The following is a 27411-nucleotide window of genomic DNA, read 5'->3' on the forward strand; positions in this document are numbered from 1 at the left end:
AGATACACATTGAGCAGCTCACTTCAGGGATGTATGACTGATATGGATCAGAGATCATTTGGCCGTTTTCTGGAAGAGGCATGGCACATCAGAGAGTAGAGCACACAGCGGGTCCCAGTCAGAGAGGGGCCCACCCAGACGACTATTACACAGTTCTTTCAGACAGATAGAGTGAGAGCTACTGTACCAACCTCCAGCCAGACCTCCGGGCTCACACTACAATAGGCTGAGGAACAGCGTACCCGACGCCACACGAGGATCTGTGGGTTTCGGACCCCACAGCCACACCGACAAGAGATCTAGAGGATTCTTGATCTACATCGTAGCAGACTGAGATCCGATGACACTCGACACATTGGATCTCATATCTCCAGTTTGCTCTTTCTCCACTGCCGATGTACCACATCCTGCATCCAGGAGGATCATCTGCTATTAGCGACTTCGACGACTGCTACTACATCCCTGGATAGTATATCTCCCTGCATCTGTTACATATACACATCGCACCACTTTATCACAGCTGACAGTTGTTCCCCTATCACAGTCGACATTTTTTCCCCTTTTGTAGCCATTATCTGGAGTACCAGAGCTACATACACACATACACATACACATACACGACACTTATCACACTCACAACATCGTATTTTCAGTTTCCAATTTTTAGCTTTTCATTCAGCACTTTTATTTTGGATAGCTGGACCTCATCAGTTGTATCACAGTTTGTCTCATAGGCCAGTTTTGGTCTTTAGAAGATGTGAATATAACTTTCTTTCTTTCTTTCTTTCTCTCTCACTCTCTCTCACTTGATGATGATGATGAGGAGGGGGGCTGCACTGGAGACGACGAGGGGGGGCGCTGTTCACGAGGAAGGGGAGGGCTGTGTGCTGATGACCAGGGAGGAGGGGGTGGCTTCCCCTTTATAATGGGGAGGGGAGGTGGTATATTGGGGGGGGGGGGAGACGTTTGTTAACGGCCACCACCCCTTCCATCTGAGGGCTGCATGCCCCCCCTCTCCATTAACTCCCCCTCTCTCTCTCTCTCTCCCCGCCATGTAGTCGACAGGGGGAGAGAGTAAAAAAATTATGTTAAATTTAAACAATTTTTTAAAGGGGGGTTCTTATGGGGAAGGTACGGGGGGGGGGGGGGGGGAGAAGTATATTACATCTTCTCCCCCTTAGAGGAATCGAGATGTCCTCATCTCGAGAAGACCTGGGAGTATTGTTAGTTGAGAGTATTTTCGTCCATCCAGGTTGCATCCTCTTCTGGATAATCTTTCCACTGGATGAGGTATTCTCTCAAGGTCCTTGATCTCAAATGCCTCTCCCTAACATCTAGGATTCTATCAGGCCATAGCTCAAGGACTCCTTGGCTAGGCATTACAATTTCTTGATCATCAAGTACATGATTCGGATTATGTAGATACTTTTTCAATAGGCTAATGTGGAATACACTATGAATCTTCAGAGTTGCGGGCAGCTGTAGTCTGTAAGCATTAGGCCCTAAGCACTTGGTGATCTTATAAGGTCCACAATACCTCAAACTTAGCTTCTTGTACTCTCCCAAGGACAGTGAACTCTGTTTAGGGCATATACGGATGAAGACCATATCACCTTCGACGAAGGATTTGTCTTACCATTTCAAGTCATCGTAAGCCTTCTGTCTATCCTTGGCAGCTTGAATGTCTTGTCTTATTGATTTGATTTGATTTGATCATCCATGTCTTCCAGCATCTGTCTAGAAGCTTCTACCCTCAAAGTTGGATCTGAGAAGGTCAAGGGGAATATGACAATCAATGCTTGGAAAGGGGTCATTTGAATACTCCGTTGGTAGGAAGCATTGTAGGCAAACTCAACCAGTGGTAAGTACTGAATCCACTTTTTTGGTTCGCGACAACAGCATGCCCTAAACATATCTTCAATGACTTGATTGACTTGTTCTGTTTGACCATCAGTTTGGGGATGGTAAGCTGTACTGAAATAGAGTTGAGTTCCAATAGCCTCAAAGATAGCCCTCCAGAAGTGTGATGTGAAAAGAGAGTCACGATCACTAATGATTCTTCTGGGTAACCCATGAAGTTTGAATATTTCCTTGATGAATAATCTTGCGAAGTTTGAAGCTTTATAGTTCCTCTTGACGGGGATGAGACGTGCGACCTTGGTGAGCATATCTACTATAACCATAATAGAGTTATATCCTCCCTGAACTTGGGATAGGCCAACAATGAAGTCCATACTAATGAACTCCCATTTCATTTGAGGAATGTCAAGTGGTTGCAATTTCCCAGGCATTTTAACATGTTTTGACTTAATGCGTTGACAACACAAAAATTCCATGACATATTTGAGAACGTCTCCCTTGAGCCTTTCCCAATAATAGCTCTTTCTGACCACATTAAGGGTATTGGCATAACCAAGATGTCCTGAGAAAGGGGAGTCATGGGCTTCCCAAAGTATCTTATGTTTGAGAGTTTGGCTTGCAGGGATACATAATCTTGTCCTAAAGTAGACAAGTCCACTACTAATGGAGAATTCTTGATACTTCGTCTTTAGTTTCGGGTCTTGATCCTTGATGGGGATCTCTCTTAGCATTTTCTGATAGACTGGGTCATGATATGCTCCTTCTTTTGCTAGATCAAGAATCGGGTTGTTTGGCATTGATACCTTTGCGGCTAGAGACCTTGCTGTTGATGGATCTTGCAAAATGAGAGAATTTAGAAATGTCTTGCGACCAAGTGCATCGGCAACTACGTTCTCTTTTCCAGGCCTATGTTTGATTTCAAAATCATATTCTTCCAGCACTTCGATCCATCAACGTTGCCTCATATTGAGCTCATTCTGAGTTAAAATCCATTTAAGACTCTTGTGGTCCGTTACTAAGGAAAATTTGTTACCTAGCAAGTAATGTCTCCAAAGTTTGAGAGCATGGATGATAGCCAACGGCTCCATGTCATGGGTAGCATAATTCCTTTCATGGCTCTTCAATTTTCTTGAAGAATATGCTACGTGATGACCTTCTTGCATAAGTACACATCCTAAAGCAAGTGCGCTAGCGTCAATTACCACTTCAAACTCCTTACTAAGATTAGGAAGTTTCAGGATGGATGTTGATACTAAGCATAATCTTTGATGAAAATTATGTACCACGCTGTCAACCCAAGAAAACTACGTATTTCTTTGACAGAAGTTGATGTTGGCCATTCCAGAACGTCTCTGACCTTAGCCGGATCTATTGAAATTCCTTCTGCTGATACAATGAATCCCAGATATTCAATCTGTTGCTTGAAAAATGTGCACTTCTTCTTCTTGGCATAAAGCTTGTGTGCTCTCATTATTTCAAGAACAATGTGAAGCTGGGGTTCATGATCCTTTCCTTGTTTTGAGTAGACTAGGGTATCGTCAAAAAAGACGAGTATGAAGTCATCAAGATAGGGCCTAAAGATATCCTGCATTGACCTGTTAAAGGTAGTAGGAGCATTCGTCAGCCCAAATGACATCAATAGGAAATCAAAGTGTCCATACATTGTACTGAATGTAGTCTTCGGGATATCTTCTTCTTTGATCCTTATCTGGTAATATCCAGATCTAAGATCTATCTTTGAGAAGATCTTTGCCCCTTGAAGATGGTCAAGTAATTCATCTATTCTTGGAATGGGGTATTTATTTTTGATGGTTGCTTGATTCAACCCTCTGTAGTCAATCGAAGCGTTCCATCTTTCTTCTTTTGGAACAGCACTGGAGCTCCCCATGGAGAATTGCTAGGTCGGATGTAGCCTTGATCTAACAGTTGCTTGAGTTGCTCTTTCAATTTGATAGCTTCCGGGATGGACATCTTATATGGCCTCTTTGCGACCGGTGCAGCTCCTGGCACAAGTTTGATTTCGTGGTTGACTTCTCTTTGGGGAGGAAGTTCCGTCAGATCTTCAGGGAATACGTCTGCATATTCCTTTAACCATGAAGGTTCTTCTCCAGAGTCTTGATTCTGATCTAGCTTATTCAGTTTAATCAGATAGACAGGTAGACCCTTCTGAACACATTTTATTATCCGTGTTGCTTTTGCCAACTGTATTTTTGGCTTACCAGCCTCACCTTGAGTCGTGACTAGTTCCCCTTCAGAATTGCGGAAGGAGACTTGGCCCTTCCCACAGTGGATGTGGGCATCATTGGGTATTAGCCAATCCATTCCAAGTAAACATTTGTGGACACCTAGGTTCATTACCCTGAATCTCACAGAAGTTGGCTTCCCACTCAGTAGGAATTTCACCTTAGCAGTTTGCCTAATACAAGTGACCTCATGTCCATTTGCTAATTCCACAAGTAAAGTAGGTGCATCTATTGTGGCTATCCCTAATCTTTTTGCACAAATTAGTGAAATGAAGGAGTGTGTACTGTCACAGTCAATCAAGGTTTTGAAGCTTTTACCTTGATATTCTGATGGAGTTTGAATCATTGAGAATTGGCGATTTGGACCCTTCTTGTGAAGAGTGGCGTGAACCGTTGCCCTCTCAATGTCAGCATCCATGGATGGATCTTCTTCATTGTCCAGCTCCTTGTTGGAAACACGGCAGGTTCTCCCTCTGGCCATAATGGTGGTTCCTATGCCATGAGTGGCTTTATTTTGACCTTGTAATTGCCCCTGGTGATGCCCTCTGCCAAGCTTGGGACACTCCCTCTTTAAGTGTCCGGGCTCGTTGCAATGGAAGCAACGTGGGTTGCGATCATTGCTTTGTGTTGGAACAAAGTTGTTGACAGCATTGGCCCTAGCTTTCTTTCTTTGGCCCTGATTCTGACCCTGTGCTCTCTTAGTTTGAGCCTTAGACATGCCCTTGTTTTGATCTTTGTAAGGCCAAATCCTGTTGTCCCTTGGTTTGGTCTGCACCTCCTTGTTATTGGAGCAGCTCGAATGAGTGGCATTAAGTGTTTTGCCTTGAGTTAGTTCCTAGAGCAAAGAAGTTCAAACAATGTACCTAAGTGTACAATCACGATCATCTCAGAGGTTGTTTGTATGACCAACTGCTAACTTGTGATTCCTTCTTCCCGAATGCTCCCAGCATTCCGTCCTGGGTCGTTCATGACTTGGTGAGATTCCAGGGGCTTGGCAAGCTAGGTTGCTTGTTTTCCCTTTTCCTTCGGGTTAGGGTTTGTACCCTATCGACCCTAATTATCCTTACCTTAGGTCTCCTTGTAAGATAGATGATGGACAACCCCGTTGTCCTTGGTTGGTAAACTTGCTAGTTATCTCCTAGATCCCTCGAAGTACCTATGTACCTTTATCTTTGATTTTAATTGATCAAGATTATGTCAAGATGGTTCTGTTTAGAACAGTTCCTACTCCGTCTTAAGTATAACCTTCTCAAGCCCTATTAATAATGCTCAAATGTGCTAAGCTTTTACCTATCCCTCTTAAAGTCACCAAGGACTTTGTCATGGGATTCATGGATCTCAGTCCCATTTGGTAAATTACAAACAACGTTGAATTTTCCCAAAAAATTTAATGCATGCAACGTAATGCCATGTCTTCATTTCAATGCTTACAATTTTGATATAATCCATACATTATTTTATGCCACACATGCGAAGGTACTTTCTATGCATGCAATCTTAACATTATCCTCTGTGTAATTATTTACACGATCTATAACCTTCTTGAATGATCTAACTTTATGTGATCATTGTATGAGTCTAGCTACACTTTAATCTTTTCTACAGGTTATTACATATACCTTAGAATCCATCTTGCGATATGGAGATGCACTTTGTTTCTTTCAATGTCCTCTGAAATGCATTTGAAGCTAGAACTTGTGCAAGGAGCAATGCACTTAATGTAGGAATTCATGCAAGATGTTTTTGGTAATTTACGATGCAATTATCTAATCAATTTCACTTATTATGATGTCATCTTACAATGGAAATTATCTTGTTTGTTACATATATCACAACTAAGTTCATACCTAGGAAATTATCAAACACGCAATTAATGTGATGCATGTGAATATGATTTTCACCATGATAATTATAACCTATGTTTTAAAAATAGAGTAACCTGGGTTTGGAGTGATGTCTTGATTCCAATGGTATTTCCGCTTGATAAACCCTACACAGTTGTGGTGCTGTCTTGATTCAAACCTCCATCCACACTTGCAGGGTTTTCGGCTATCCTTGTGGAACTATGCTTCGGAGCCATACTCGAAGGCGCATGTATGAGAGATAGAATTGTCACACTCTCCTATGCAAGATTCTCGCCGCCTCTCCTTGAGTGGAGAATTTGTCGAACATCTTTTCTTTGCCTTTATCCAATCTCCCCCTCATTGACATATCCATGTTAGGGGATGCAGTAGCACAACTGTGGAGTCGTCCTGTCCAAGGACTAACAGTAGATGAACCTCATCACTTGTCGATCCACTCATAGACATACTAGCTGAAGGATAATTTTCAGCATAAGTAGGGTTGGTTGGTCCATCAAAGACCATTGCATTTGGATTACCATACCATAAGGCCAGCTCATCAAAAACTACATCTCTGCTAATCAGGGTTTTCCAAGTGGATGGATCATAGCATTTGTAAGCCTTTCTCTCCTGTGCATAGCCAAGAAAAACACTTTTGAAAGCTTTTGGGTCTAACTTCTTCCTCTTTTCATTAGGCACATGTATGTAGGCAATGCAACCAAATACTTTTAGGTGACTAATGTTTGGCTTGTGCCCATATAGTTTCTCATATGGAGTCAAATCATGAACCCCAGCTGTAGGTGTTCGGTTTAATACATAAATTGTAGTAACCACTACTTCAGCCCAATAAACATTTGGCAAATTCTTTTCATTAAGCATTGCCCTGGCAACTTCCATAAACACCTGATTTTTTCTCTGTGCCACACCGTTCTACTGAGGTGTGTAACTACATGTGAGCTACCTTTTTATGCCATATTTAGCAAGGTACCTATCAAACTCTCTAGATACATATTCTCCACCTCCATCAGATCTCAAACATGAGATATAACATCCAAGTTCATTTCAGCATGCTTCTTAAAGTCCTTAAAGATATCGAGTACCTTATCCTTGTGCTTTAGAATATATAGCCATGTGTATCGGTTGAAATCATCAATGAAGGATACATAATACCTAGCACCACCAAAATATGCATTATGGGAAGGACCCCATACATCCGAATGTATCAACTACAAAGGCCGAGAACTATTTATGACATGTCTCATGAATGGGAATCTCACTTGTTTCCCAAAGTGACAAGCAGATCATACATGTCCAAGATCAGTGTACTTGAACTTCAGCAAGCCAAGTACAACCTCTGTCTGTTGCATATTTTTTAGCTTCTGTACATTAACATGACCGAAGCGTTTGTGCTAGATGTCTACACCCCAAACTACTCCATTATCATGGGCAAACATGGCTGCCTTCAATTTCGGGATAGATGCATCCAAAGTAAACATTCTACCATCTCTCTTGCCTTTAGCAATCAATTTACAACCATTTCCATATTCTTCAATAAAACAACCATCCCTATTGAATATGACTTGCAGATTCTATTCTGCCATCTATCCAATCGATAGTAAATTCTTGGTAATAGAAGGTACGTGTAGTACATCATGTAGGCTCTTCTTTCTACTATTGAGCATTGAGCAATGGAACTGAACCTACATGTTGAATATCATGTTGTGTATAATCACCAGTACATACAAATCCATGAGACCCTACTATTAACTCATCAAACAATTCACCATGAGGAGTCATATGATTGGATGCTCTTGAGTCTATGTACCACTTCTCATCTTTGCCTTGCTTAGGTGTATTCTTAGATACATGCTACATAGCAAATAGTCTATCTTCTTCGTCATCCTAAGTACCACTGGAAGATACATAATGTCCATGTTGCCTACCTTTTGCCTTCATATCAGCTTTCTTTTTATGGAAATCCTTCGCAATATGCCCATATCTTCCACAATAATGAAAGTATTTATCCTTGTTAGACTGCTCATGCGACTGCCAGGGACCACCTCTACCTCTAGGTGATCTCCCCTTGCCTCTAACGGCTCTAGATCCTTGTTGTCCTTGCATATTTGAGCTATGCCAAGCATTTTGTTGTTGTTGTCTATATGTGTTTCAAGTATCTCCTCGACCTCAAAAAGCTCCACGAGCTCTACCACCTCTAGCTCGCCGACTAGAGTAAAAGACAATGTCTCTGCCTTGAGATGTGCTTGAACCTATATTTAATCCAAGCTTTACTTCTTCATGTAGCAGCAGTGCAAGTAACTCATCCCAATTAGGGGGTTCTATTCTCACAAAAATAGACGTATCAAATGCCTTATACTCCTTGCCTAACCCATTCAATGTCACTGCAATCATATCATCCTCTAAAACACAAGATCCAATAGTAGCCAACTTGATGACACCAAAAGAAGCATAAAAATAGTGCACAACAAATTCTATACATACACCATATTTTCATTTTTTGTGAAAAAGATAACAAGCACACTATTACAAAATCACTAAAATAATATCCCACATAAGGAGGAGGGGGGGCCACATCTATTAAAGTCAATGGTATGCTTTCAAGTGTTACATGCATGCATTTGTAAAGGGTAGGAATACTCAAAATTAAAGCAAAAGCCTTATAATATCAAATGTATCAAAAAAATTTCAAAGAAATAATAAAATATGAAGGGGTGTGCTTTTTGGGAAAGAGGTGGGGTGGAGTGCACAAGTGGTTATGTGCCTCTTTCCCTTCCCTCTTTTCTCCAATAGCATATTCTCCTTTTGGTGGTGCCAAAAATTTGTTCTCTCTCCTCTCTCCTTTGTCTTTTGTGCAGAATTTTCTCTCTTCCCTTTTTTTCTTGCATAATGTTTAAAGCTATGGATGAAGATGATGATGATGACAAATTTGTTTATTATTAAAAGAGAGATTTATAATTTCTGGTCAGTTTTGAGATTAATGGCAGAGCCATACACATAGATTTTGTGTGCTTTGTCCCTGGTTTTGTGGTTGTTTATGTTCGTGGGAGGGTTGCTGTCACAGCTAGTCAGCTATGGTCTTTATTTCAGTTGTGTATGCTTGAATGCTCCTACCATTTCTAGACATATTGTTGAGTTGCTGCTTCAGCTGTATCTTTCTTGCATGCGTGACATTGCCATACTTCTTCATGAGTGCATCCCAAGCATCCTCCAAGGAATATCAATTGGTAATCTGCATAGCCATTGCATAAGAAATGCATAAAGAAAACCAACGTAGTACTTTACTAGCTCTTTCTGACCATTGTCACTGAGCTCTCCACTATTCTTGTGTAGGATTCCATTAAGGCAATTCGGGTTCAGCTTGAACCCCTGTACATAAATCCCAATAGCCTCTACCAATCAAAAAGTTTTGCATCTTAAACTTCCATTGAGCAAAGTTTTTGTTATCAAGCTTCTCTCCAACAATTTGAGTGATATTGTTAGTGCCTTGAGCATTTGCCATATTTGGAACTAAGGTATTCAATGCTATATGTAATATGTAAGTGCTTAACTCCCTGCAGTTCAGGAATAGTTTTCTTGTAGTTTAGGAACAAACTTCTTGTAGTTCAGAGACAGACTTCCTGCAATTCAGGAATAGTTTCCTGCAGTTTAGGACCAATTTTCCTAACAACCTACTTGCTATAAAATGTATTCCATCAATTTAAAAAAAAACATAGTCAAGTGAGCATAAACAAGCTCAAATTAGTTCAAAACATTCTATGGTAGTGGCAAAATATCCCTGAAATTATATAGCATGTATGTCAAGTGAAGATGATAGGTATCCTTCCTCCAAACAATAACCATCAATACCCCAGTATAACCAGCAACAAATCAGTCCAAAATTTGGACTTTCAGCACTCATAGTATCCTAAAAAGTATCTACCACTCAAGTGGTATAATCCAAGCATTTGTCAGTAGCAAATGAGTATAACAGATACTTCAACCTTGTAGGTCCAAAACTGAGCATTTAACACTCCAATATCATGCTCAAATGCATAATAATAAGGGCATATACATTGTTAGGATGAAAGCCACCAGTGCGCTGGAACCACTTGTTGTTTACTGTAGTAAACAACTAGTCTACACAGGTTTGTGCTAAATATCTCAAACCTTGTGAAAAAACTTTCTTCTGTAAAGTTATAGACCACGTTGAAACAATCAAGAATCGTAGGCTGTTTCTCCAAAAACCATTTTTGTAGCAAGATATAGCTTTTGCAAAAAAATGGGTTGTAGGCACAGTCTCCTTTGATGACGTTTTCTTCAAACATGATGTCTTGATGTCAAATGGCCATTGCCAAACCTTCAGGCTTCAATCATTTAGGCTTTGATACCATGTTTGAGATTCAGAGGGAGAGAGAGACAAAGACATGGAACTATAGTAGAGAGTAGTGAACTCTCATTATTCTCTTCATCTCATTCTTCCATAATGCTCACTAAAGTCTAATCACACATTACTGAAAAACACACTAGGTCACTAATTGACCATACCACTAACTGTGGTTGAGTCTGACCGACTCAGTTATTACACCACACATGTAGAGAGACATCTAAGATGACAGCTTTCTAGGTCATGTCGATGATATTGATCACGAGCTTGATTCTCAATGCATGACAAGGTAATCATTCAGCTCCATGACAAGGCAATCATTCAGCTGCATGATAGGGCAATCATTAAGCTCCATGATAGGTTTCTATCCTTGTATGAAGGTTTAGTTCTTGTGATAAGATTGCTGGAATGTAATCCATCGATTAAAGAGAGCTCCATTGGCAAAAAGATATGTGATAGTAGTAGCTGTGACTTCAAATGAAAAGTCAACATGGTCAAGAGAAGAAATTTCAGTTGATTCAAAGGGGTATCAAACCAAGTTTGGAGCCTCATAAAGCTCAACGAGTTTTTGAAGAGACAATTGAGAAATATCTATATGACTTATCAATACAAGTGAACCCTCAATCTTGAAAGCTACAAGACATGACACATCTTTTGGTTAGAATAGATCATTCAGGAGAAATCTATGATGGTACCATCAAGGTATAATTGGTTTTCTTAAGGAAGGGCCCCTAATGTTGCAGTTTGCAGATTCATGAAAAGAAGGGAATGTAACGTGTCCACTTAATATCATCCATGACACGTCTTAGCACCCCATCGGAAAGGATGTCTAGAAAGCTCCGCCTGGCACTCCATGGAATGTTACGAGATTTGCGATCTAGGTCTTCCCATGTTTGGCATGTAGCGGAAGTATCCTGGCCGTTCCCACTTAGGATCAACCAGAATTAGGGTTTTCCTGATTGGTCATTACCTAACAACAACTAGCGTCGGACCCAAGCAAACTACTTTACGTAGAAACGCCAGGTTCGAAGCGGATTCACGCTGCACTTGGTTCAAGGAGAATGGGAAACGAGAGGGATGCAAAGCTCAACCTCTCTGCCATAAGGCATAGTCCCATTCCGTTCCCCTAAAACAGCGTAAATCGGATAAGACATAACTCTAGGTCAACGCTTTTGTTGTTCATGTCCTTTGGCGATCATCCCGCTGTTCTTCAAGATTTGAGAAAAGTTCCCGGCTGACTGGGACCACCCAACCGTAGGATGCGGACCCATGGCCCATCCTCTGCACTTTTCTTGATTTGTTTTAGTTATGTAATTATCTAACACATTAATTCAAGATGTAACAATCAGCTTCTTTAATTAAACAGTTAAGCATTGGTTCCTTCACGTAATATTATCACGTGACATAGAAAAACAATATCAAACAAGTTCTTTATTAACATATCATCATATTTATTTTTGAAATACAAGGAGTTCCACCCATAGGCTTGTTGTCCATAATCCGCCCGAAGGCTATCTAGTAATCCACAGGGATTACTATTCCAAGCTTCCGCTCGTAAACTACTATACGGGCCTCGAGATCCAATCCTGAGTCATGTTAGCCTCTTGTGCAGGACCCGGAAGGCAAGGGATTTACGGCCAGAGCCCCTCCTGGCACCCAAGCGTCCTCCTGCTCCAAGTAGAGCTCAACAGAGAGACCTCTCGCGGTGGGTTCGGTCCACGTTTCTGGCGCGATCAACAACCCCCTTGGTTAGGGTCAGGCAGGCAGTCGGGGGTAACTGAAGTTGCCTCTCCCTTCAGGCCTTCAACCTCAAGTATAGATATTCATTTAATTTATAATTCATAAATCAAACAGTGCTCTATAATCTCTAGCAAGCATAAACACTTCCATTAACCGATCTTGCTATTGGCAAACTGCTAAGGAATGATTCTTTCCTTTCGAATGCATCAGCACTCGTTCCCGGGTGTCTTACAACTTGGCAAGATCCCTTATATTCTGGGTTAGGGCGTACCCTATTAACCCAACTTGGTCAATCCTAAAGTTCATTGGATATTTTAGTTTCCGATTTTAACCTTCCTTACTTAGAAGGATATCAAAGAATACATCCTTTTTGCAAGATAACTTGCGTAAGGATCCGCCATCCTTGTTGAGGGTATTTAACCTTTCTTCTTGTGAATCAATCACAAGACCATATGACTTCGTACTTGCTGCGCAAGTCCTGCATTGTAATATACGATAAAACAATTCGTTTTAGTTTCTTTAAGTTGACGTTTGTCAGGCCTAGGATCTCTTTTTAAGAACCTCAGGGACAAACCCTAGTTCTTTTTTTATTTACGATTTATTGACCCTATAATTAGGGAAGGTAGTCAAGTGTTTAAGGTATAAACGTTTCTTGTTTTTTAAATCATTCCCAAGACATATTTCGCAGCATAGGTATTTCTAAGTTTACATTAATTCGGTTAACTTTTAGAAGGTAATATTGAGATCACCTTGGCACGATTTATTATCCTTGTGACAATTGATTTTTCAATCCTAAACTTTATTGCTTTGAGGTTAGGTAAATTCAATTAATCTTCCTTTTTTTCCCTTGAGAATGAAACTCATGCCAAATAACAATCTTTTCCTTGCTAAGATATGCAGTTAGCAATGATAACTTCCTAGAGTTCAAGTAACGTAAGAAACCTTTCATGAATTTCATCTTCTATGATGATTCGTTGCAAAAAAAAGAATAGGGGTTAATGGTGCAAGATGCAGTTTTTATACCTTCAAGATTTAACCGAAATATACTACCATAGTAGCTAGACAATCTTGCTCGTAATTCGTTTCAATGCATGATGCTATTTGAAGGAAACTATGTTTTATACATTATCATTTTTGCATGTTCAATTAAACTAAACTCCTTCATCGTAAATAACTAGGACAAAATATATCTTATCCCTAACAATTCATCTTGCGTGATTGAATTAAAACTAATATAAAACCAAGAAGGAAAAACCTGGTTTTGGGGTGAGATATCCACATGGATACCGGGAGATGACCCTCCCGCAGCTAATCCCTGGACTTTCTTAGGCGGCATCGTAGTTGTAATCTTTTGAACGTGAAGGCAACTTTTACTCTCCTTTTTCGATTTCCACCACCGCTTCAATACTCTTCCTCTTTGTGCAACTTACGAGGGAATGGGTGCTTAAATCTCAAGTGGGAGTATAAACCCACTTGGAGAAGGCTTGTGGAAGCCCACAAGGAAGGATTTAAGGTCTTGCAATATGAAAAGGGCTTATATGACCCTAAGGTATTTCATGGGGAAAAACCACGGGGAGGATTTTTAAATCCCGGGGAGGGTAGAAAAAATAGGTTATAAAAACCCTTCAAGAGGAAGGCCTATTAAAACCACGGAGAGGCTTAATGGGTTTTGAGGCCGAGGGGAGAGGGGCTTAAACACGGGTTGGGGTTTAGTGGCTTTACGGAAAGGGGTTAAGGGTTCAAAAAAAAACCCGGGGGGGGGGGGGGTGAGGGGGGGGAAGATAGAATAATGGGGACACGAGGGAAATAAAAAGGGGCTTAGGGAATGTGTTAAAAGGAGTATGGGGGTGAAAGGGAAAAAGGATTATGAGGGGGGTGAAAGGGAAAAAGGAATATGAGTATAGGAAGGGGTGCTTAGAGGAGCCCCCCTTAGAAGCTTCAAGAAGCTTTTTGAAGCTTCTATAGGATCACAGGAGCCCGGGGGGGGGGGGGGGGGGGGGGGGGATTTGCAGGCGGCGTGATGGCGCACGTGGAGAGGTGGCGTAGCGTTCGGCAGTGGTCCTTCCTCCTCCCTCAGTGGCAACACGAACGGGCGATGGATTTGTCCTCCTTTCTCACGGCAGATGGATGTCAGGCGACAGCAACATCTTCCCCGTCCTCTCATGACACCGTAGAACCCTACCTTCTTCTCACGACTCTCCCTTATTTATATAGGGGAGGGGAGGGAATGCTCCCCCCCTTGACGTGTCCATCTGCATGCCCTGTGGAGCCGAGCGAGCTCTAGCGAGGAGCTTGCTGGCTCCTCTATTTGCCCTCTATCCTTCCAGCTCGATGTGCTGCCGCGCGAGAAGGATAAATTCAAAATATATATTTGATATATTACATTCTCTCCCCTTTAGAGGAATCGAGATGTCCTCATCTCGAGATAAACTAGGGATATTGATGGTTGAGAGTGTCTTCATCTACCCAAGTGGCATCCTCTTCGGGATAATCTTTCCACTGGACGAGGCATTCTCTCAAGGTTCTGGATCTTAACTGGCTCTCCCTAACATCTAAGATCCTATCCGGCCTTAGTTCAAGGACTCCTTGACTAGGCATTACAATTTGTTGGTCATCAAGTACATGGTTAGGGTTGGGTACATATTTTTTCAATAGGCTGATATGGAATACATTGTGAACCTTTAGGTTCTCAGGGAGTTGCAATCTATAAGCATTGGGTTCTAGGAATTTGAGGATTTTGTACGGCCCACAATACCTTGGACTTAGCTTCTTGCAATCTCCTAGGGATAGAGAACTCTTTTTAGGGCATACGCGAATGAAGACCATGTCCCCTTCTTCGAAGACTCTTTCTTGACGCTTCAAATCTGCGTATGCCTTTTGTCTATCCTTGGCCGCTTGTATGTCTTGTCTTATTGACTTTATTTGATCATCCATATCTTCCAACATCTATCTTGACACTTCAACCCTTAGGGTTGGATCAGAGAAGTTTAGGGGACTTCGACAATCATGACCATACAATGCTTGGAAAGGAGTCATCTGAATGCTCTGCTGGTAAGAAGCATTGTAGGCAAATTCAACCAATGGCAAGTATTGAATCCACCTCTTCGGCTCTCAACAATAGTACGCCCTAAGCGTATCCTCGATGACTTGATTTACTCGCTTTGTTTGGCCATCCGTTTGGGGATGGTAGGCAGTGCTAAAACAGAGTTGAGTCCCAATAGCTTCAAAGATAGCTCTCCAGAAGTGTGATGTGAAGAGAGAATCTCGATCACTAATGATTCTTCTGGGTAAACCATGTAGTTTGAATATCTCTTTGATAAACAATCTTGCAATGTTAGAGGCTTTATAGTTTGTCTTTACTGGAGTAAGGTGTGCAACTTTAGTAAGCATGTCAACTACAATCATGATGGAGTTGTATCCTCCCTGGATTTGGGGTAGGCCTACAACAAAATCCATACTGATGAATTCCCATTTCATTTGGGGGATGTCAAGCGGTTGCAGTTTCCCTGGCATCATGACATGTTCGGCTTTGATACATTGGCAAGACAAACACTCAGTGACATATTTGAGAATGTCACCTTTGAGCCTCTCCCAATGGTAGCTCTTCCTAACTGCATTAAGAGTTTTAGCATAGCTAGGATGTCCTGCGAAAGGGGAATCATGAGCTTCCCACATTATCTTCTGCTTAAGTGATTGTCTTGCTGGTATACACACCCAGTCTTGTTCTGTAGTAGACAAGTCTATTATCAATGGAAAATTCCTGATATTTAGCTTGCAACTTTTGATTCTGCTCCTTGGTAGAGATCTCTTTTAGCATTGTTTTGTAGGCCAAATCATAGCATGCTTCCTCTCTAGCTAACTCAAGTATAGGGTTGTTTGGCATAGATACTTTTGTAGCTAGAGATCTGGCCGTTGATGGATTCTGCAAGATTAGGGAATTTAGGAATGCCTTGCGACTAAGTGCATTGGCAACTACATTCTCTTTCCCTGGTCGGTACTTGATTTCAAAGTCATATTCCTCCAATACTTCAGTCCACCGACGTTGCCTCATGTTGAGCTCGTTCTGGGTAAAGATCCATTTGAAACTCTTATGATCGATTACTAGAGTAAACTTGTTACCCAACAGGTAGTGTCTCCAAAGCTTTAGAGCATGGATGGCAACTAGTAATTCTAGATCATGCGTAGCATAATTCTTTTCATGGTTCTTCAATTTTCTTGAAGAGTATGCTACTGGATGACCTTCCTGTATAAGTACACACCCCATGGAAAGAATGCTAGCGTCAGCTACGACCTCGAACTCCTTATTGAGGTCTGGAAGTTTTAGAATAGGTACTAATACCAAACTTTGCTTCAATTTGTCGAAGCTATTCTGTTCGGGAGTTGACCATGTAATGGAAGTCTGCTTCTTCAGTAAGTCCCCATCAAAGGTGCTGCAATCAAAGCATAGTTTTTGATGAAGACCCTATACCATCCTGTCAATCCAAGAAAACTGCATATTTCTTTGACGGATACTGGTATTGGCCATTCAAGCACATCTCTGACCTTGGTTGGGTCCACTGATATTCCTTTTGATGATACTATGAATCCCAGATATTCAATCTGACGCTTGAAGAATGCACACTTCTTCATTTTTGCATACAGCTTATGTGACCTCATTGTCTCAAGGACAATCCAAAGTTGAGGTTCATGATCTTCTTCCTGTTTAGAATAGACTAAAGTTTCATCAAAGAAGACAAGCACGAAATCATCAAGATATGGCCTAAAGATATCCTGCATTAACCTATTGAAGGTGGGAGGTGCATTCGTAAGCCCGAATGACATAACTAGAAACTCAAAGTGCCCATATCTTGTATTGAAGGCCGTCTTTGGGATATCTTCTTCCTTGATCCTTATCTGATAGTAACCTGACCTGAGATCAATCTTGGAGAAGATCTTTGCACCCTGAAGACAATCAAGAAGCTCATCTATTCTAGGAATAGGATACTTGTTCTTGACTGTTGATTGATTCAACCCTCGGTAATCAATACATAGTCGAAGTGTCCCATCTTTCTTTTTCTGGAATAGTACTGGAGCTCCCCATGGTGAATTGCTAGGCCGGATGTAGCCCTGATCTAACAGTTGCTTGAGTTGTTCCTTCATCTCAATTGCTTCTGGTATGGACATTCTATAAGGTCTCTTGGTAATTGGCGCAGCTCCCCAAGTACTAACCTAATCTCATGATCTACTTCTCTTTGAGGTGGAAGTTCAGTCAATTCTTCAGGGAATACGTCAGCGTATTCCTTTAGCCAAGAAGGTCCTTCATGAGACTCTTGCTTTTGATCTAACTTGTTGAGTTTGATCAAGTAAATAGGTAATCCTTTTTTGACTCCTTTTATGATCCAAGATACTTTGGCCAATTGGATTCTTGGCACTCCAGCCTCGCCTTGAGTTGTGACTAATTCCCTTTCAGAGTTTCAAAAGGAAACTTGACCCTTTCCACAATGAATGTGGGCATCGTTGGGCTTAAGCCAATCCATTCTGAGTAGACACTCATGGATACCTAAATTCATGACTGTGAATTTAACCGAAGTCTTCTTTCCTCCCAAAAAGAATTCTACCTTAGCAGTTTGCCTGGTACAAGTTACCTCACCACCATTTGCCAAATCCACAAGCAGGGTAGGTGCTTCTACTGTGGCTATTCCTAATCTTTTTGCATATGCTGGTGAGATAAAGGAATGTGTACTGCCACAATCAATCAAGGTTTTGAAACCTTTACCTTGATAGTCCGACGGTGTCTGAGTCACCGAGAACTGGCGATTCGGCCCTTTCTTGTGTAAAGCGGCATGGACTGTCGCTCTTTCGAATTCTGCTTCCATGGTCGGATCTTCTTCCTCTTCTTCTTCGCATCCTTGCCTATTGGCAATGTAGGCGGTTCTTCCTCTTCCTCGGGTACCGACTCCTTGACCACGGCCTGTTCCTTGGAAAGGCGCTTGGCGATGTCCTCCGCCAAGCTTAGGACATTGCCTCTTGAAGTGACCGGGTTCGTTGCAGTGGAAACAACAGAGGTTTCAGCCATTACTTTGAGTAGGAACAAAGTTGTTGACGTTATTCGTCCTTGCTTTCTTTCTTTGTCCCTGATTATGACCTTGAACTCTCTTCATTTGAGGTCTGAATGCTCCTCTGTTCGGGTCATTATAAGACCAAGTTTTGTTACCCCTTGGTCTAGCTTGCACCTCCTGAATTATAGGCGCCGCTCGAATGAGTGCATCCTGAAGATCTGATGGATGCATAGATTCGAGACACGTATTTACTAGTGGATTTAAGCCCGCACAAAATTTGGACACCTGCTGTGTCATTCTATCTCTCGCGCATACTTTAAAAGTGAGACGAATTTAGAGTAGTATGCGTCAAGAGTGTCCTAGCTATTTTAGCTCATAGAACTTGTTTATTTTCTGCGTGCGATATGCAGGTGGTAAGTATCTATCCTGCATGGCTTTCTTCAGCTTCTCCCAGGTAATGGATCCTTCTGCGATCCCTTGATCCCTGCACCATTGCTTCCACCAAAGTCTGGCTTCGCCGGTGAGTTTTAACTTAGCGAGCATTGCTTGATTGGTGGGTGCAGTACCGGCTGCTTCGAAGTAATCCTCCATGGATTCAATCCAAATTTCAACATCAGCCTGGACGAATCTACTTCTCCCGTCAAACTCGGGTGGCTTAATCTGCTTGAGGAGGAACTTCTTCTCCTTGATCACAGTAGTACTTGATGTAGGAGGCAAATTTGGAGCCTGTACCTGGGGTTGTGCCTGAATAAAGGTTTTCTTAATGTTATTATACGATAATCGATGTTAGCTTATATTACATCTTTAATTCAGCTATCTCGTAAACAATGTAACTAAACTTTTTATCAACTCTTATGCATAGCCAGACATTGATAAAAAGAAGTCTTTATTTGTATTTACATGGGCATAGCCCTTTCGAATACAACGTTTCTTGTGATGATAAATCAATTGTTACATTTAGTTTGGGGAGAACAATGTTGTATTGCATTTATCTACAAGAACTGTGTAATAGTAGGGTTTTGGGTCATGGATCTTCAAGAATCGATAAGTCATTGGAAGTTCAGGATATCCTTTCCGTTGGAATCCATACTTCTCATGGTGGCCCAACACTTTAATCCTGTCGGCGGGGATTACACGAGTTACTTCCTCATATACATATGAGTTCATCTCAACCATCCGACCTTGAATATGTAAAGTCGAATTTACGTGTGCTTCCACAAAAATGAATAGCTTCACGACTTTCAGGTCTTCCAACCACTTGATCCTTTTTAGATTAGTCTGTAGATAAGTAAACCGATGGGCGGCTATATAATAGATTCCTGAAGTACCCGTCCATCTTCGTTCCATGTATAAAGGTGATGGATTATAAATTTGCTCCAGGATGTTCATCATCCCAATTCTTTGTCTATAAAGCGGAGAATGCATTGTTGTCATAACCATTACCCGAAATACCAAAAACTTGTTCCACACTTCGTAATTCTGCAAGACAGCATTGAAGGTAAGGAAATGTTTGGACAACAACAATTTATTTACTTCATTTTATTGAGATCTCATAAAAACAATTCCGTTATTGGTCAGCTCTGATACCAACTGTAACGTGTCCACTTAATATCATCCAGGACACGTCTTAGCACCCCATCGGAAAGGATGTCTAGAAAGCTCCGCCCGGCACTCCATGGAATCTTACGAGATTTGCAATCTAGGTCTCCCTCCATCTGCCACGTAGCAGAAGTATCTTGGCCGTTCCCACTTAGGATCAACCGGAATTAGGGTTTTCCTGATTGGTCATTATCTAACAGCAACTAGCGTCGGACCCAAGTGAACTACGTTACGCAGAAACGCCAGGTCTGAAGCGGATTCACGCTGCACTTGGTTCAAGAAGAATGGGAAACGAGAGGGATGCAAAGCTCAACCTCTCTGCCATAAGGCATAGTCCCATTCTGTTCCCCTAAAATAGCGTAAATCGGATAAGACATAACTCTAGGTCAATGCTTTTGTTGTTCGTGTCCTTTGGTAATCATCCCGCTGTTCTTCAAGATTTGAGAAAAGTTCCCGGCTGACTGGGACCACCCAACCGTAGGACGGACCCATGGCCCATCCTCTGCACTTTCCTCGATTTGTTTTAGTTATGTAATTAGCTAACACATTAATTCAACATGTAACAATCAGCTTCTTTAATTAAACCGTTAAGCACTGGCTCCTTCATGTAATCTTATCACGTGACATAGAAAAACAATATCAAACAAGTTCTTTATTAACATATCATCATATTTATTTTTGAAATACAAGGAGTTTCGCCCGTAGGCTTGTCCATAATCTGCCCAAAGGCTATCTAGTAATCCACATGGATTACTATTCCAAGCTTCCGCGTGTAAACTAGTATACGGGCCTCAAGATCCAATCCCAAGTCACGTTAGCCTCTTGTGCAAGACCCGTAAGGCGACGGATTTACAGCCAGAGACACCCTGGCACCCAAGCATCCTCCTGCTCCAAGTAGAGCTCAATGGAGAGACCTCTTGCGATGGGTTCGGTCCACATTTTTGGCGTGGTCAACAACCCCCCTGGTTAGGGTCAAGCAGGCAGTCGGGGGTAACTGAAGCTGCCTCTCCCTTCAGGCCTTCAACCTCAAGTATAGATATTCATTTAATTTGTAATTCATAAATCAAACAGTTCTCTATAATCTTTAGCAAGCACAAACACTTCCATTAACTACCGATCTTGTTGTTGGCAAACTGCTAAGGAATGATTCTTTCCTTTCGAATGCATCAGCACTCGTTCCCGGGTGTCTTAAAACTTGGCAAGATCCCTTATATTCTGGGTTAGGGCGTACCCTATTAACCCAACTTGGTCAACCCTAAAGTTCATTGGATATTTTAGTTTCCCATTTTAACCTTCCTTACTTAGAAGGATATCAAAGAATACATCCTTTTTGCAAGATAACTTGCGTAAGGATCCACTATCCTTGTTGAGGGTATTTAACCTTTCTTCTTGTGAATCAATCACAAGACCATATGACTTCGTACTTGTTGTGCAAGTCCTACATCGTAATATACGATGAAACAATTCGTTTTAGTTTCTTTAAGCTGACGTTTGTCAGACCTAGGATCTCTTTTTGAGAACCTCAGGGACAAACCCTAGTTCTTTTTTTATTTATGATTTATTGACCCTATAATCATGAAAGGTAGTCAAGTGTTTAAGGTATAAACGTTTCTTGTTTTTTAAATCATTCCCAAGACATATTTTGCAGCATAGGTATTTCTAAGTTTACATTAATTCGGTTAACTTTTAGAAGGTAATATTGAGATCACGTTGGCACGATTTATTATCCTTGTGACAATTGATTTTTCAGTCCTAAACATTATTGCTTTGAGGTTAGGTAAATTCAATTAATCTTCCTTTTTTTCCCTTGAGAACAAAACTCATGCCAAATAACAATCTTTTCCTTGCTAAGATATGCAGTTAGCAATGATAACTTCCTAGAGTTCAAGTAACGTAAGAAACCTTTCATGAATTTCATCTTCTATGATGATTCGTTGCAAAAAAAAGAATAGGGGTTAATGGTGCAAGATGCAGTTTTTATACCTTCAAGATTTAACCGAAATATACTACCATAGTAGCTAGACAATCTTGCTCGTAATTCGTTTCAATGCATGATGCTATTTGAAGGAAACTATGTTTTATACATTATCATTTTTGCATGTTCAATTAAACTAAACTCCTTCATCGTAAATAACTAGGACAAAATATATCTTATCCCTAACAATTCATCTTGCATGATTGAATTAAAACTGATATAAAAACAAGAAGGAAAAACCTGGTTTTGGGGTGAGATATCCACATGGATACCGGGAGATGACCCTCCCGCAGCTACTCCCTAGACTTTCTTAGGCGACATCACAGTTGTAATCTTTCGAACGTGAAGGCAGCTTTTACTCTCCTTTTCGGATTTCCACCACCGCTTCAATACTCTTCTTCTTTGTGGAACTTACGAGGGAATGGGTGCTTAAATCTCGAGTGGGAGTATAAACCCACTTGGAGAAGGCTTGTGGAAGCCCACAAGGAAGGATTTAAGGGCTTGCAATATGAAAAGGGCTTAAGGTATTTCATGGGGAAAAACCACGGGGAGGATTTTTAAATCCCGGGGAGGGTAGAAAAAATAGGTTATAAAAACCCTTCAAGAGGAAGGCCTATTAAAACCATGGAGAGGCTTAATGGGTTTTGAGGCCGAGGGGAGAGGGGCTTAAACACGGGTTGGGGTTTAGTGGCTTTACGGAAAGGGGTTAAGGGTTCAAAAAAAAACCCGCGTGGGTAGGGGAGGGGGAAAGAAAGAATAATGGGGACACGGGGGAAATAGAAAGGGGCTTAGGGGATGTGTTAAAAGGAGTATGGGGGTGAAAGGGAAAAAGGATTATGAGGGGGGTGAAAGGGAAAAAGGAACATGAGTATAGGAAGGGGGCTTAGAGGAGCCCCCCTTAGAAGCTTCAAAAAGCTTCTTGAAGCTTCTATAGGACCATAGGAGCGACATGGGGGGGGGGGGGGGATTTGATGCAACGATCGGGGGGGGGGGGGGGGGAATCTGCAGGCTGCGGTGATGGCGCACATGGGGAGGCAGTGCAGCGTTCGGCAGTGGTCCTTCCTCCTCCCTCGATGGCAACACGAACGGACGATGGCTTGTCCTCCTTTCTCCTGGCAGATGGACGTGAGGCAGCAGCAGCCTCTTCCCCGTCCTCTCATGATACCGCATCACCCTCCCTTCTTCTCACGACTCTCCCTTATTTATATACTGAAGACACTTGGCAACTAATGTTGGTTTATTAGACATGAATCAGGAAACCAGTGTTGAAGCTTGGAATTTTGGAGACTAAATGACTAAGGAGCAACTGGAACACTATCAAGTGGTGATAGAGTTACTGACTAAGGTACAACTAGCTGATATTTCTACCAGGACAACAAGATACAACTTTTTTGAGGACATCACTCAAGATATCCACAAGGTCACTAGTGGCAACAGTTACTATTGCAAGCAACAATGGTAGGGAAACTTGATCAACGACCATGGTTTATGATGCAAGAGATGTCTTAGTGATGGGACCTCAAATGGGCCAGCACTGGCTATGGCACTAGCTACGGACCTCATGCTCATAACATACAAACACACCCTCAGGGCCTCGCGGGCCAGGAGCATCTATCTACTGCTAAAGGACAAACTGCCCTAAAGCCTAATCTATGCGTTTATAGTTTTATAGTTTTGTAGTCCAACGTTTCCCTTTCTATAAATTCCACAGAGAGAGAACTCATACACATTGGCAATAAATACCATGATAATCACATATATGGGAGGAAACCTCTCGGTAGAAACACCGCGGCCCCATTCTAGCTCTCCTACATCGCAAGGATTAGCCCCTTGATGCGCTGCTCAACATATAAAACAAACAAACAAACTCCACTCTTCATGTTCGAAAGTAATCCAGGAGATATACCATGTTTCCTCACCAAATAATCCCACAAGAAACGAACGTTTATCCTACGGCTTAGGATGCCTTTCCACACTCAAGCGTTGGTCATTGTCATTGAAAACAAGTGCTATGAATCCAGTTTTTTTATTTTGATACCATGATCATCATGCACATGCAAAGGTGAATGATTCTAAAGTACTCAAACATAATTGTAAAACAGAAACATGTGTTGTGCACAATCAGGCTTTTCAATGCATTTACTAACCTGTTGCGACGATGTAAGGATAGCACCGAGATAATACTCGTGCTACTATCCTCCTAATTAACATACCACGAACTCTATGACATGATGTGCATCAGAAAATCAGCAACAATCAGCACACAAATCACACCATTCTAACATCCCAACCCCCTACGTTTAGGTATTGCTTTCGTTGCATAGGTGTAGAGGTTCTTTTTGTCATGTTTTGATGTATAGAAAGCAATAAATCACAAACTTTGACAAGGAGATAGGGAAAACTGAGGCCAAACCTCATGCTTTGCCACTACCATACATCCACAAACAATCATTATATTTTTTCTTATTTTTCCAAGACGTATTTCTAAAATTTTTCCTTATTTTTTCCATTTTCTTGATTTATTTGAAAATAAAACATACTATTTTTTGGTTTTTCTTGTTCCAATAATTTCAACATACTAACATTCAATTTATCTTCCATTTTTCCCCCATGGGAACACCTTTCCCCCACCCGAAACGGAAAAACTACCATTTTACCACTTAAAAACCGCATTTCGGGTTTACGAGAATGAAATAAAACATGTAAATCATTGCAAAACTAGAATTTTCTAATACACAGCAATTAATCGTGATGCAAATAGCACTCACACAAATTTTCATCCAATAACAACATAATTATCATCATAAACTATAAAAAATTCTTCATTTTCTTCATAAAAATTGTCATACCGTGTTTTTACGTAACACGAGACACCTTGCATGATTGCATAACCAGAAAATGGATCTTCCATTGCTCTCAATCTAATGTTGCACTTCAATCTTCAGCATTTCCACCAATCTTCATCACCATTTCCTTCATTCTTCTTCCCAGATTCCTCCTTCAAGATGGTACACATGAATAGCCCATAGAGAAGAGAGACAGGGAGGAGAGAGAAAGACTAGAATCTATTCTCTTCATCGAGACAGCTATTCCTTGCACAAAGACCAGCGATATCATCAGCCAAGAGGGAGAAGTTGAGGGGTATCATCGGTTAGATAGGTTGTATTCAGCCTGATAATCATGATCATGATGAGGAGGGCGCAATTTTCGGCCGTGCAGATGTCGCCATGATCCACCATGTTTTGCTCACGCCTTCTTCGCAAAAAATTGAGTTGGGGCTAAAATTCCAAAGGGCACCTCCCCTTTGGTCTAAGTTGTGGCTACCCTCTCAAATCTTGCCCATCTTGTGGCCTCTTCCTTGTCTGGACTCCATTTCGAGCTCTGAAAAATTCTGCGCGTCCGGCTTGGCATCCCGCACTAACTGGCAGCTCCTGACATCCCGCAGGACAGTCAAAAAAGTATCAAAAATCCACAAGTGTCGCTTGGGTGCCTTTTAAAAGCCGTCTTTCACTTGGTGCTTAAAATCGTCCTAGCTGCAAGCACCGCCTTTGATGTTAAATATTTTTCCCTTGAATTTTGGATTTTTTGGTAAAATTTAGGCACATCCCAGGCTTAAAACTCCACTCTCATTGGCGACCACGGGATAGGGCGACTTAGCCCGTCGAATACCACAACAGATCTGCACAAACCAACCAAAGGAAGCATCAAGCTGATACAAAATAGATCCATATTAAAACATAGCACAATGCTCACCCTATCCCCTGACAAAACCAAAGCATGAAATCCACAAGGAGTAGGCCTAACATAATCTGATAGAAGGTCTGAAGCTTGTCACTAACCGACTGCTCCAACACGGCCAAACTAAAAAGAACTATCAAAGAGGTTGCCCTAAGTGGTGGTCTAAACTACCTACCTAACTAAGGACAACACAACCAAGAGCTCCTACTAGGCGAGAATAGGGCATTGGCCTTAGGTCCTGTCTCGGTACCCAAGAACCTACCAAGCCCTCGCAAGGTGACACTTAATCCTTTTTTGACGCTCACTTTTATTTTCGCTCCAACCTTCCTTACTTTCTTCTTTTCCAGTAAGATGCCACCCCTAGGAAGACAAGGCATCGGCCCCGGGTCTGACTCGTCCCCAAGAACCTACCAGGCCTTCGCAAGGCAATGATCAACTGCTTATAAAATTTCCTTTCTTTTCTTTTCTATTTTTATAGGGGCTAAAACCCCTTTTTACGCACCTTTGTATATATTTATTGTCTTTAAGATATTCAGGGTTTTTTTCCTCTCTATCATCATCATTTTTTTCCTCTGGCAAGCTTCTCTAACTGCCTCACAACTAACAAGAACTCCTAGAACGACTGCCTAGCAGGCTAGCATAAGAGGGTCACTAGAACTACCTTCTAAAATAGGTCTCTCGATGCTTGGCAATGTCTTTACAGGAGGCAACGACTACTAAAACCTCCCTCAGACATGCCTAGCCTAAACCTGGGACTTCATGCCTTGGACTCCGGTCCCTAATCAAGAAAAGAAAATCCCCTACAAGTACACAGACACATATAACATAAAAAGACATTACTCGTAAAGGAGAGATATCACCTGGATATGGCCACGAGCAATCTCCCACATGACATAGGCTCCTTCCAAGCTCTTCTTTGAACGTGTCTAGCACATGACTAAAACAAGAAACCATTAACCGCACCTGTACTAAATAGACGACTGGCCCTCTTGGCCTGATGAAATAAAGCATTTAACACCTCACAAAACTAGCCCTCTTGGTCTAATGAAATAAAACAGAATAGCACCTGCACATCCCTCCCCAAAATAGGACAGATATACAATAATATGCTCCTTTCCAAGGAGAAAAAATCAGGTTCATAGCCCTAAACTAAATGCATAAGATTATGACTCACCCCTCCTGTATATATAGTAAGAGGCGTACGCATAACATGTTGTCTAATCAGCCTATGGGTCCAAGATAACAATGGTAGATTGGTCTCGGCTACTCTTTGCATCACCCATATCAACCATCGCCTGCCATACATTGCATGCTCTGATAACATTCCCCACAAGCGATCAGTCCATGTCTCATTATTGATAGCAATATCCAAACTAGGACCACAATTGAAGAAAATGTCTTCTTCATAAGCAAGATTTGCCAGTGAATCCGCAAACTGATTCCAGTAATGTGGAATCAGCTGAAGAGACACTCTCTCAAACTCCTCAAGTAGGGTCATCGCAGTTCGATGATACATACAAAGGATGGGATTCCGCACTATGTATGTCCCATCTAGCTGATTCAAGATCAACTGGGAATCCCCTTTTACTAACAACTGCCGAATGCCACCTTATTTGGCAATATGTAGTCCCATAATCAAGGCTTTATATTCCGCCATATTGTTAGTGAATCCTACCCTAAGATAAGCAGCTAACTTCATCGTAACTCTACGTCGGGGATCTCGGATTATTACTCCAACACTCCCTTTTTTATTAGGGCCCCTAGATGCCCCGTCAAAATATAATGTGTATGTCCACAATGGGTTTACACAACCTATCATCACGAACTCCTCTATTCGTAATTATGATAGTCAAAATTTAGCATGTTTAGAGGATGAATTGACGGCTCCATCCCACCTTCTTCATTAAACTCAACAGGGATACTTGTCAACATTCGTAAGCAGTGATGACAGAAGACTTTAATCTCCCACACAAAGGTTCCGTCCCCTTGCTCAATC

This window comes from Lygodium microphyllum, chromosome 11 (assembly GCF_053477565.2).
Source record: "Lygodium microphyllum isolate KBCC chromosome 11, Lygodium_microphyllum_v1.1.10, whole genome shotgun sequence".
NCBI classification, from domain to species: Eukaryota; Viridiplantae; Streptophyta; class Polypodiopsida; order Schizaeales; family Lygodiaceae; genus Lygodium; species Lygodium microphyllum.